General features: G+C 39.6%; 1 protein-coding gene across 1 annotated transcript in view; it reads left to right on the forward strand.

The window, feature by feature from the left end:
• The first annotated feature begins 1129 nt into the window (after positions 1-1129).
• The window catches only part of SPC25 (SPC25 component of NDC80 kinetochore complex), a 40084-nt gene continuing 28416 nt past the window's right edge, over positions 1130-12797 (forward strand). Inside the window, exon 1 of the mRNA XM_020991033.1 lies at positions 1130-1201. The gene's annotated coding sequence lies outside the window, so the exon portion shown is untranslated. The remainder of the gene's footprint in view (positions 1202-12797) is intronic.

A 12797-nucleotide genomic window follows, 5' to 3' on the forward strand; every position in this document is an offset into this window, starting at 1 on the left:
GATAAGGCTACTTTTAACTTCAAACTTGTTACTTAGCTAGTAGACCTAACAGTTTTTTTTCTTAAATATTCCTGATCATTAGTAGGTAAAACATTAAGTGTAATGAATAAATAAATGAATAAATTATCCAAAGTTTGTCTCAAAATATCTTAAATTTTCTTATAAATAGGTGGATAAATTATTCTTTTATTGAATCTACTCTTTCAACTTGCCACCACTAAGAGGAAAGAAAGGATTGATGAAGTAGGAAAAACAATGAATAAAGGTGTCAGAGGACCAGGGTTCTAATTCCAGGTCTGCCATTCATTAACTATAACCTGGGGCAATTTACTTCTTCGGGTCTCAGTTTCCTTGTTTGTAAAATGAGGAGGTTGGTGATGATCTCAAAGGTCTTTTTTTAGATGTAACTTTCTATGACTAAAGCTGGGAGCTAGCTTTGAAGACAAATATATAGTTACCTGACAGTTGACAATAGAGAAAATGGGAGGAAGAGGCTTTTGATGATTGCCTTTGATGGCAGCTAAGTGACATAGTGGATAGGGTTTTGGAGTCAGGAAGACCTGAGTTTGAATGCTGCCTCAGAAATTTACTAGCTTTGGGACCATGAGCAAGTTACTCCACCTCCCTCAGGCTCAGTTTTTTTCATCAGTAAAATGGCAGCTAGATGGTACAGTGGCTAGAGTGCTGGGTGGGAGTTAGGGAAACGAGTCTTCCTGAGTTCAAATCTAGCCTCAGACACTATGTGACCCATACAAGCTGTGAGACCCTGGGCAAGTCACTTAATGCTATTTGCCTTAATACCTCATCTGTAAAATGAGCTGGAGGTGGAAATGGCAAACCACTTCAGTATCTTTGCCAAAACCCAAAATGGGTCACCCACAACTGAACAATAACAAAAATGAACACCTAACTCACAAGGTTGTTGGGAGAAGCAAACGAGAAAATATGTGTAAAACTATCTATAAAACTTAAAGCACTATGTTTATGATATTTAATGATAATAATAATAATAATAATAATAATCTATTATATGCAACTAGGTGGTTCATACTTTGTTGATGTCACAATGATCTCTCTCACATGTAAATTATTCTTTTTCTTCCTTATGAAGTCATATGATACATTCTAGCTGGTCTAAAGGAAATGATTTGGTGATTAGGAGGCTCAGAGCACAATTCTAAGGAGCATAACCTCAAGACAGGTAGGTTCCCAGGGCACCAGTTTGTGACACTATGATAACTTTGATGAATGCTTCTTTGTATATCAACAATACAGAGATCAACTTTCTTTTTCTTTTCTTTTCTTTTAAATATGAGTCAATTGGGGTTAAGTGACTTGCCCAGAGTCACACAGCTGGTAAGTGTTATGTGTCTGCGGCCGGATTTGAACTCAGGTGGTCCTGACTCCAGGGCCAGTGCTCTATCCACTGTGCCACCTAGCTGCCCCCAAGATAAACTTTCTTCAGATGGCTCTGCACCAGAGCTATAGCTCAATGCCTGTAAGTGGAAATCTTCTAACTTTGAGAGCAGTGCTAGAGTTCAATCTCTAATGTAGAGGGTATCTATAAAATAAATGCTGGAGGTGATAAAGATCTCACCTCCCTGCTCCTTATGACCACTTTCCCTCTAGAAATAATGGTTGGAAGATTTGTCCCAAGAAAGATGAGATCTGGAAGAAGATGGAAATTACTAGAATGGAAATGACTAGCTAGAAGAGGATGGAGCCCATTTTGAAATTTCCCTGGAAAATAGAAATTCAGTGAAACCCTAGTTTATATTCATGAGAAGTTAGGTTTACCTAATTTATTAAAGGGCCTGACTTAACAGATATTTTTAAAGGAAAGTAATTTTATTACTCTAAGCTATTTAATATATTTCAGTTAACAGGACACAGACACAGCACTCTTTAGAACAGAAGCTATGGAACTGGGAGATGGAGATATGCCCACGAAGAGAATTTTGGCTAGGAAATTTCCTTCCATAGCTCTCACTAATGCAAAGCAACAGAGGAGAAAAGAGGTTGACTATATTCAATCCAGTGAGAATATTTAAGGCATTTTACTGGTGTGTGACAAAAGGTGATAGATACAGAGAACAGCGTTGGTATAGAAAGCTTCGAAGCGTGGGAGGAGAATGGTTTTGGTGAATTGGGTATTACTTGGCTTGAGTAGATTGAGAAGGAGCTGATAGAACAGGAAGCAAGATAGGGGCATGCTGGCATTGATCCTGAGATCTCCTTGTCTGAGATTTCATCAAGGTGCATGGAGGATGCTCTTAGGATTTGTAGGTTGGCTGCCCTAGTACCCCCAACCAGTATATACCAGTGGAAGAACAAATGAAGATGATAGCAGTGAGGTCAGATTCATTCACATCCTACTAGGCTGAATTGAGTTAGATAAGCTGGCTTCTTTCTAGTTCCCTTTCCAATGGCAGATGTCTTGAATCTTAGTGAGTCTTAGAATTAATTTTTTTTTTTAAAAATAAGCAAACACATGCACTGAGAACCAACTATGTTCAAGGGACTGTGATATGTTCTGTGGGAGATAGCAAAAGGAAGACATAGTCCTTGTCCTCAAGGAGCTTATAATCTAGCAGTGGAAATAGGAGACCCTCTAGAACTTATCATAGGTGGGTGGTAATCTCTTTCCATGAAAGGAGTTCCCACACCAGGAGCTCCCCACACTGATGAAATCAGAGACCCTTCATGTATTCATTTATTCATCTATAAATAATTACAATAAAAAGCAGAATATGAGACAAATCAGTCCAACAAGGCTCAAATAGCTTCAGTTTCTATATAAATCCAAGGTTCCTAACCTGGAGTCTATAATCGTGATTTTTTTAAATATGTTGATTTCAATGTAATTTGTTTCCTTTGTAATTCTATGCACTCTATTTTAGGCAATTAAAAACAACATTCTGAGAAGGAATCTAAAGGCTCCATTTGGGCTGAAGGCAGAGACTGCAAAAAGGAGTCATGACAGAAAAAGGGTTAAAAAATCTCTGATTTAGATTATACAACAGCAGAATCACAGAATGTAGAGTTGGAAAGTATTTTAGTTTCCATCCAATCCAACCCATAGGGGCATCTAGGAGGCACCATAGTGCACAGACAGAGTGCCAGGCCTGAAGTCAGGAAGTCTCATCTTCATGAATTCAAATCTGACCTCAGACACTTACTAGCTATGCAACCCCAGGCAAGTTGCTTAAACCAATTTGCCTCAGTTTCCTCATCTGTAAAATGAGCTGGAGAATGAAATGACAAACCACTCCAATATCTTTGCCAAGAAAAACCCAATGGGTCACAGAGAGTCAGACATGACTGAAAAAACTAAATAACAAAAATCCAACCCATACCTGAAAGAAAATACCACTATAACACCCAACAAATGGCCATCCAGTTTCTATAATGACTTACAATGTTTGGGTCCTGTTTTAATACAAGTAGTCCTTCAGTTTACCTGACAAATCAATCAACAAGCATTTATTAAGTACTTACTATATTCCAGGCTCTGTGCTAACTGCCAAGGACTCAAACAGAGGCACAAAGTAACATCTGCCCCTAAGAAGCATGCCTTCTCTCTTACGGGGGAGTCAACATGTAAATATCTTGAGATCATAAATCTAATAAAATGTAAGGGACCTCAGAGGCCATCTGGTCCATCCCCCTGATCTGTCAGAGGAGGGAACCTAATCCCAGGGAGGTTTGGTGAATAGCCCCAGTCACATAGGTAGTGAGCTTTAGCGGCCAGACCTGAAGGACTTCTGAATCAGAGTTCTTTGTACTGCCCTGCCTCCTGCCTTCTCGAGACCACAGTTTTTGCTTGAGTGCACTCCTGAGAGGGATTTTGCAAAGAATCAGAATTTGCTGAAAGTGCAGAATGACTATAATAATGATACTGGAACCTAGGCTCCATGGATTGTTTCTAAGGCAAACCCTCCCAAAGAAGTACTCTTTGCAAAATCAGTCTGCAAACAAAGTTTGCCCCAGTTAGGTTGTTTCATAGATTAACCATGCCAGGAACTACACTATCTAATTTTCTAAGTCGGCTAAACTTACTGTCCATGTTGCAAGCAGAAAATAAAGATTTTTTTTTAAAAGACATAATGAAGGAGAAAAGTCACCATCTTCTGTGGCATCTCACTCTATCATCGGACAAATGAAGATGATAGCTGTGAGATCAAATTCATTCTGGTCTTAAATGGCTGAACTGAGTCTTATGAATAAGCTGGCTTTTTTCTAGTTCCCATTTCTAAAGGAGAATACCTGGGGAGGGGCAGGCTTCCTAGCAAACTTTACATGGCATATGTTCATTATTAATCTTCCTCTGCTAACCTTCCACTGGTGTTTTTTACCCAAGCTTTCAGTTCAGAGATTATGAGTTGCAGGTAACAAGCAACTGTTTTAGAATTAACCGTATGATAATACAGTATAATAACTGTATGATAGCTTTAGCCATTGCTTCCAGGGATGGGGAACCTATGGCCTCAAGGTCACATGAGGCCCCCTAGGTCCTCAAGTGTGGCCTTTGACTGAATCCCCTTAATAAAAGTCTAAGGCTTGGATGGTCCAAATAACATAGCCAGGGGAGCTCTGTGCACAGGACTGATAATGGCACTGATAAAGACAAAGCCTACCCATCCATCACCCTTGTGACCAGGCCAGAGGCCCCATAACACTCTGTACCAGTCTTCACTGATAAGCTGTAATAGAAATCCTGGACCAGAGCCTGACAATATAGCTGGCTCTGGCTGTAAGATGTCCATCACTTTTGCATCAAAGCAAACACTGACTGATAACAAAGGTCAGAGGTTGCTGAGCAAATGTTTGTGGAGTGAGCATCCATTTAAGCAAAGTATTTCTCTAATTGTGTTAAAAAGAAGTCTGCATCCTATAAGCTGACTGACTTTCTGACACATCTTGTTTTGTTAAATGTTGATGGCTTTAGCTCATTGTCCTAATTTTAGCCACTGGGAATGTGGAACTCAATAATTTGTACCCAGCACATACTATTTACACATTAATTTTGTGGATAATTAGTCCACCTTTAATAATAATGTCACTTTGAAAAGGGAATAGTATAACATACACAGTCAATTGGGTACGGAAATCTGTCTTACCCTACAGGAAAATAGGGGGAGAAGGGGACAAGAGAGCAGGGGGGTGATAGAGAGGAGAGCAGATTGGGAAAGGGGGTAATCAGAAGCAAATACTTCTGAGGAGGGACAGGGTCAAAAGAAAGAACAGAATAAATGGGACGGCAGGATAGGATTAAAGGAAACAGAATTAGTTTTTCACAACATGTCTACTAAGGAAGCGTTTTGCATAACTGCACATGTACAACCTATATTGAGTTGCTTGCCTTTTCAATGAGGATGGGTGGGGAGGGAGGAAGACAGAAAATTTGAAACCTAAAGTTTTAAAAACATATGTTTAAAAAAATGTTTTCACATGCTACTGGAAAATAAGAAATACAGGCGATGGAATACAGAAGTCTATCCTGCCCTACAGGAAAATAGAAAGGGAAGGGGATAAGAGAAGGGGGGAAAGAAAGAAAAGAGGACAGACTAGGAGAAGGGATATTAAGAATGCATGCCATCTTGGGGTAGGGGGAGGGGTGAGACGGGGTGAAAATTTGGAACTCAAAAACTTGTGGAAATGAATGTTGAAAACTACAAATAAATTTATATTTAAAAAAAAGAATTTTAAAAAAAGAAAAAGAAAAGAAAAGGGAATCGTGTTCTAAGGTGCCTGAGCTATAATTAGAGAGTCTATTTTCCAGCAGCTGATCCAATGAAAATGATGAAAATAATAATAAGCCATGGCCTTATAAACTGCGCATTACCTTCATTTTTCATTCCTTTTTGATAGATCTTTCAGGTTCTCTTCCCCATTTTTGTCCCCTGATGTTCTTTAAAAAAGCAAAGGTCTTCAAAAAATTGTATGTTAGTGCTTTTTTGAAGACAATACATATGATTAATTCACTTTGTTTGCTATTGGTTCTGTGCATTTCATTAGCCAAAGAAGCTGGAGGTAATATCTTTGCAGTTTATCAACGATGTTGTTATTATATGCCAGAAGAGACTATCTTTTTTTTAAGATTTTGTCTCCCCATTTTGCCCACTATCACTATTGATCAACATGGAATTGCTCTGCTTGCCATCTGGGCTGATCTGCCTTTCCTAGAGGCTCAACCTAGTGGCTCTCCCAACCCCAGGGGCTCACCGTATTGATGCCAGACTTACTGTGAATACCTAGCCATCTCATGTCACTGAAACTCAGAAGTCCTGTGCTCAGACGTAAACCAGCCTTAGTGACAGGAGTTACAAATGTGGGCCATGACACCAAGCCAGATGATACTAATTCTTACTTTCTACTCTCAAGGAATTGACTAGGGGATTTTAATTTAGCCCTATACATTTCCAGTTCAGGGACTGAGATAAAAACAGTTTACTGTTCTCCCGTTACCACAAAACATCATAAAAGAGTCTTTGTTTTCATTGCCTTAAAAAGTAGGCTAACAAAGATAAACTAGGGGCCTGAGATAAATTATTTTTATAGACAGAAAACAGGGATGTGCTAGAGCCAGCTTGAACCAGCTCACTGGGGAGAGCCAGTTGTGAAATTTTCTGTGTGAGCATTCATTTGCACTTCAGAAATTGACAAATACTATTGTTTTTTGATTGTCTAAACTTAAGAATGTTAGAGAAAATGATAATGCATATTAAATTTAAAATTGTGTTGTATGTACTTTTTTTTGTCAGAGAGCCGGTTGTTAAACATTTTATTGACATAGTACTGCAATAAAGACCTCTTCAGATAACACTCCTGGGTTGAGTTCTATAAACTCCAATAACCATATGTGATTTTGCTAATGGGGAGAATTCCTGGAGTTGGAACTTGAGAACATCTTCCATTGACTATATAGTACAGATGACATCAATAACATATATATAATATATACATGTGTATGTATGTGTGTATACATGTGTGTATATTGTGTATATGCATATACGTGATATATGTACATATATACATAATAGATTCACTCATTCACCTGCTCTGCCTTGTTTCAACTGCACAGAACAAGACGCCCTTGTGTTGGATATCCACTGGGTCCCTCCCCCCTTTCCAGTTTTTTTTCATGTGTTGTCTTTCCCCATTAAATTGCAAGCTCCTTGAGGGCAGGAACTGTTTCTTTTTATCAATTGTAGCCCCAGGACTAAGCACAAGCCTGACACATAGTAGGCACTTAAATGTTTATGGGATTTTTTGGAAATCGTGTGGAGATAGAACTTACGAGACTTTTGGCAAATGATTAGATGTAAGGGAAGAAGAGTTGACTATGACTTTGATGTTGAAAATATGTGATTGGATGGCTGGAGATATTCTAAAAAATAGGGAAGGGTTTAGAAGGTAGAAGATATTAAGTTCTGTTTGGGGCATACTGAGTTTTAGATATCAATAGGACCTCTAGCTTGAAATGTCATAATAAGCCATTGGTAACAGAGAACGAGTTTAGGAAACTAGGGCTGGACAGATAGATCTGGGAGTTATCTACATAGAAACCAATGGAATGATGAAAACAGAACATAAAATCATAGAAAGAGAAAAGAGCCAAGACACAACCCTGGGGCTATATCCATGGATAAGATGATAATCCAATTTGTTGGAGACCAAGAAGGAGCAATCAGATGATATTTAGGAGACCCTAGACGAGCCCTAGAGCATTGTCTGAGGTATATAGATGTCAAAGGTAAGTAATAGAGGCAGTACTAATCAGTTTTTTTTAAGCATATAATAAATATAGCACATTCGTTCCAAAAGCTATGTGTGCTTCCATCTAAACCTTCTTCTGTTCTTTCTGTACATTTTAAGTGGTTCATTAACATATCTTTCTTTTTTCTTTTTTTTCTGTAGTGCTGTCATTAAACCTTATATCTCTTCACACAGCCCCTCTCCACAATAAAGAGAACCTCCCCTTTAATAAGTTAGTGCAGTCACACCAAATAGATCCACAGATTGACCATATCCAAAAATGTATGTCTCATTTCTTACCTCTAGTCTAAGAGTTCTAGAATTTTTTACCTCTAGTCTAAGGGTTCTAGAATTCAGGGGATCCATGAATTTGGATGGGGAAAACAATCATATCTTTATTTTCAGTAACCTCTAATTATGTTACCATTTCTTTCAACTTTCTAAAAACATTTTTTTTCTGAGATAGGGTCACCAGACTGTCAAAGAAAACCATGACAAAAAACATTTAAAGACCACTTTTCCAATCCATCATTTCTCTGTTAAAAGGTGGGAAGCATTATTTCATTTCCAATCCTCAGGAATTCTGGTTGGTTATTTCACTGATCAGAGTCCTTGACAAGTTGTTCAACTTGACAGTGTTGTAGGCATCACATAAATTTTTCTCCTGGTTCTACTGACTTCACTCTATGTCAGTTCATTCAAGTCTTCCCAGGTTTCTCTGAATCCAGCCTTTTCAAAAGTCCTTACGGTATAATCATATTTTATTACACGGATATACCATAATTTATTCAATCACTCCCCAATGGATGGGGACTCTCCAACCCTTAGTTTTCAGTTCTTTGATAAAATGAAAAAAAAAGTACTGCTAGGGGTATTTATATTCATGTATATGTATACATGTATGTTCTCTTCCTCTTTTACCTCTTTATGGTATATGACTAGTAATATATGCATAGTTTTGGGGTAGAGTTCCAAATGGCTTTCCAGAATTGCTCCGTATCAATCATAGTTCCAGCAGCAGGACATTAGTGTCCTGTCGTCTTCTTACAATCTCTTCCAACAATTGTCATTTTCCATTTTTGTCATAGTTGCCAAGCTGATTGGCTGTGAGATGGAACCTCACAGATTTAATTTGCATTTCTATTCTTAGGGATTTGGAGCATTTATCTTTTCATATGAATATCGATAGCTTGCTTTTCTTCTTTGGAAAGATGCCTGTTCATGTCCTTTGACCATATGCCTTTCAGGGATAGAGGCCAGGTCTTCCTCACTCTAAGCTCAGCACTATTCTGTCACATTGCCTCCATATATACAAATGATGTGTATAAAGTGAAAAACATGAGACACATATTTTGAGCCATTTTAACAACTAAAGTAAGTTGACTCACGGAATAGTGGCTTAGGGGCAGCTAGGTGGCTCAGTGGCTAGAGTGCTGGACTTGGAGTCAGCAAGACTCATTTTCCTAAGTTCAAGTCTGGCCTCAGACACTTACTAGCTTTGTGACTCCAGGTCACTTAAATCTGTTTGCCTCAGTTTTCTCATCTGTAAAATGAGCTGGAAAAGGAAATGGCAACCCACTCCAGTATCCTTGCCGAGAAAACCCTAAATGGGGTCACAAAGAGTTGGACATGAGTAAAAAAGATTGAACAACAACAACAACATGATATCATGGATAGATTACTGGAGTTGGAGTCAGCAAAACCTGGATTTGTGTCCTGCCTCAGATGCTAACTAGCTGTGTGACCTTGAACAAGTCACTTAACTTCCCCATGCCTCAATATCCTCATCTGTAAAATGGGAGGGTTAAACTTGCTGGCCTCTGAGGTCCCGTTCAGCTCTCATCTATGCTCCAGCGCCTCTTCACAATCTGGCTCCAGTGGACCTTTCCAGAATTATTTTAGGTTTCTCCCTTCTATTCATTCTAAACAAGCTGGCCTCCTTCCTGTTCCCCAGAACTTTGCTTACCCTGTGCCTTTGCAGAGCCTGTTTGCCATGCCTGGAATTCATTCCTTCACTTCTGCTCCTTGGAATCCTTAGCTTCCTTCAGAGCTCAGCTCAAATGCCATTTTCTGCTCCAAACCTTTCCTGACCTCCCTCCTACACATCGAGTTGTCTTTCCCTTCTCAAATTATCTTACATTGACATATATTTACGTGGTCCATCTTCCTCTCTGAAAGCAGGAGCTGTTGGCAGAGGCTGGGTGTGTTATGTCTTCGTATCCTCTCACCCAGTACAAACTCTTGCACATAGTAGGCAGTTAGTGAATTTTTGCTTAATTTTTTGACCTCATGGTCATTGTGATCACACGGACAGAAACATCCCTATGATGACCAGAACTACATTGTAACACTTGTCATTGATTGTGAATACATGACAGTTGCTCCCTGAACTGATAATAATAATCAGTTAGAATATGCCTGGTTGGAAGCTGGTGCTTGGGTGTTTGTGACAAGTGACAATGTAGAAAGTGGAATGGAGGTGATTGGAATGGTAGCGAGCAGAGGGCTTGAAAGGATTCTCGTCATGAGTCAGGGAGAGAGGGATGAGTTAGTGACACAAGCTGAGGGCATTTTAGTCTATGCATGTGAGGAGGCAAATGAGTGCAGTGGTAGATTTGTGGCCATTTTAGGGTTATTTGAATACGGGTCTTGAGGATGTAGAAGTGTGCATGAGGACCACGGCTAAGTGGCGGCTGCAATACTTTGCTGATACTCTGAGCCCTCAAGCTGCACGTGCAGGGGAATCTCGGTGCCAATCCCCATAAAACAATTCCAGAATTTTGGGAGCTGTATTGACCAAGTCCTAGTAGATGATAGAAATCTGATCCCATACAGTTATGAGTTCTCAGTAATTAATATATAGGAAAAGAGAGCCTCTGGGGTGGATACCATACCACCCACCCTGGTAAGTGATTAAATAAGAGGGTGAGTAGGACTCTCATAGCTTGAACTCAGAGTATTTTCTCACTCCCTCTAGGTTAATAACCATTGCCCAGAAAATCTGGGAAAATATATGTGTGGTATACAGTATACTGAGACCAACTACTCAATTGTAAGCACACAGCTCATAAAATTTAAGGATAGTTTCACTGAAAGGACAAATAAAACAAGATAAAATTCACAACAGAGTTCTTAGAAAATAAAGACAACTTCCAGCAAGCAATGATCTCCCCAAAATCTGTAAACAGTCTAGTCACCTGAAGTCATGACCAAGTGGGTTCTGCCCCCCTCTACCCAATTTACCCCATACAGACATTGTGCCTTAGTGTACCCCAGCAGTTCTGATCATGCCACATGTGATTTATACATCATGGCTCTTCTGTAGTTCTATATAGCTCCCATCAGGTACAACTCCACTGCAAAGGAGAATTTCTCCAGAGTATCTTTTGTGTTGCAGAAGGCATTGCTTTCTTCTCAGTATTACAACTCTGTTGATGTAGATAGAGTCAAACTAGTGGCCTTATATTCCTGAACCTTTTCTCCAATTATACCCTTGCCTCAAAACAGTTGGTCCAAGGAGAAGGCCCACCATCCCTCTCAGAGTGTGGTGTGTTGGGTGAGGGAAGTTTTTGTTTCCTGCAATGACTATTTCTCACTGGTTCAAGAGCCTGTAAAGGACCCCTAAGTAATTCCTAATTATGTCTTCTAATCCCAAAGACTTTCTCTGAGGCAATTTAATGGAATTATTTAAATGACTCCTTGGTATTGCCAGCCACACCTAAGGTAAAAACAGAGGGTAGGAGAAGCTATATACTCTATCTAGGTTCTCTAGGCAGCATTTCCTCAGGGAAGGTTAAGGCGTAAGTCTCATACTGGCTACAAACCCAAAACTAGTAAGTTCCTACAGCTACTGCCTTATGTCAATCAATGAATATATAAAAAGCCTTGCCTGTGAATTCTTCTATCATTTTGCTTACTAAGTAGCTGCACTGTGGTTAGTGCTCTGAAGATTCTGTCAGAACATAGATATGGTGTGGTGAAGCTACTTTCTAATACAAATTTGAAATAACAACAAAAATCTGACGTAATTCACCTTAGGTGAAATTTTTGAATTTTTGGTCCCTGTTGAGCTTTACAAATGGATTTTTACATCCCAGTGATGTCATATGTGCTCTCGTAAGATCAGTTTTAGCAAGACGTTCTCTTGGTCAGTGCTTCTCGAACTGTGGGTTGCAATCCCATATGGGGTCACGAAAAATTTAGCAACAGTAAGTCTCTGAATGCTCAATGAGCAAAAATTAGTTCAAATCAAATGCGTAACGGATCAGAGGTATTTCTGGCATCTCTCGGCCTTGTGCATCATGCAACTTACCTGCAGCCTTGGTTCTGAACAGAAAGCATGCACGCTTTGTACTGCATATGCCCTCAGGCCACACAACTGAGGAAATGTGAAGAGGGGTCTTGAGTGGAAAAAATTTAAGAAGCTCTGCTCTAGGTTACTTGGGTCAGCTTCTTTCCTTCCTGGAGCTGAAACAGTGTAGTCACCACCAGAACCAGTGGCTTCTAGATTCCAAAGAAAATGGATTAACCCACTAATGAAAGGAAAATAGCCCCACAGTCTCAGTTCAGGGAAAAAGGGGCTCAACACATCATTGCAAAAAGGAAAAACTTTACCCACAACACTTGCAGCGTCTAATAAGTATAGGACTACAAAGCATTGGAATAATGGCTACATAATTGTACCCTAACATTCCTGCCCAGGAGCTCACTTGGCTTTGCTGTTCAGTCATTTTCTTTTCAATCGTTTCCGACTCTTCATGACCCTATTTGGAGTTCTCTTAGCAAAGATACTGGAGTGGTTTGCCATTTCCTTCTCCAGCTCATTTTACAGATGAGGAAACTGAGGCAAACAGGGCTAAATGACTTCTCCTGGTCATGCAGCTAGTCAGTGTCTGAGGTCAGATTTGAACTCAAGAAGATGAGTCTTCCTGACTCCAGGCGTGATGGTCTATCTGCTGTGCCACTTAGCTGCCTTTAGCTCTTCCATAAGAACATAGAGGATGCAGAGAGTGCGGATTTTGAAGTAGGCTAGTTCTCAT

The sequence above is a fragment of the Phascolarctos cinereus genome, unplaced genomic scaffold (genome assembly GCF_003287225.1).
Source record: "Phascolarctos cinereus isolate Bilbo 61053 unplaced genomic scaffold, phaCin_HiC Scaffold_726;HRSCAF=1367, whole genome shotgun sequence".
Lineage (NCBI taxonomy): Eukaryota > Metazoa > Chordata > Mammalia > Diprotodontia > Phascolarctidae > Phascolarctos > Phascolarctos cinereus.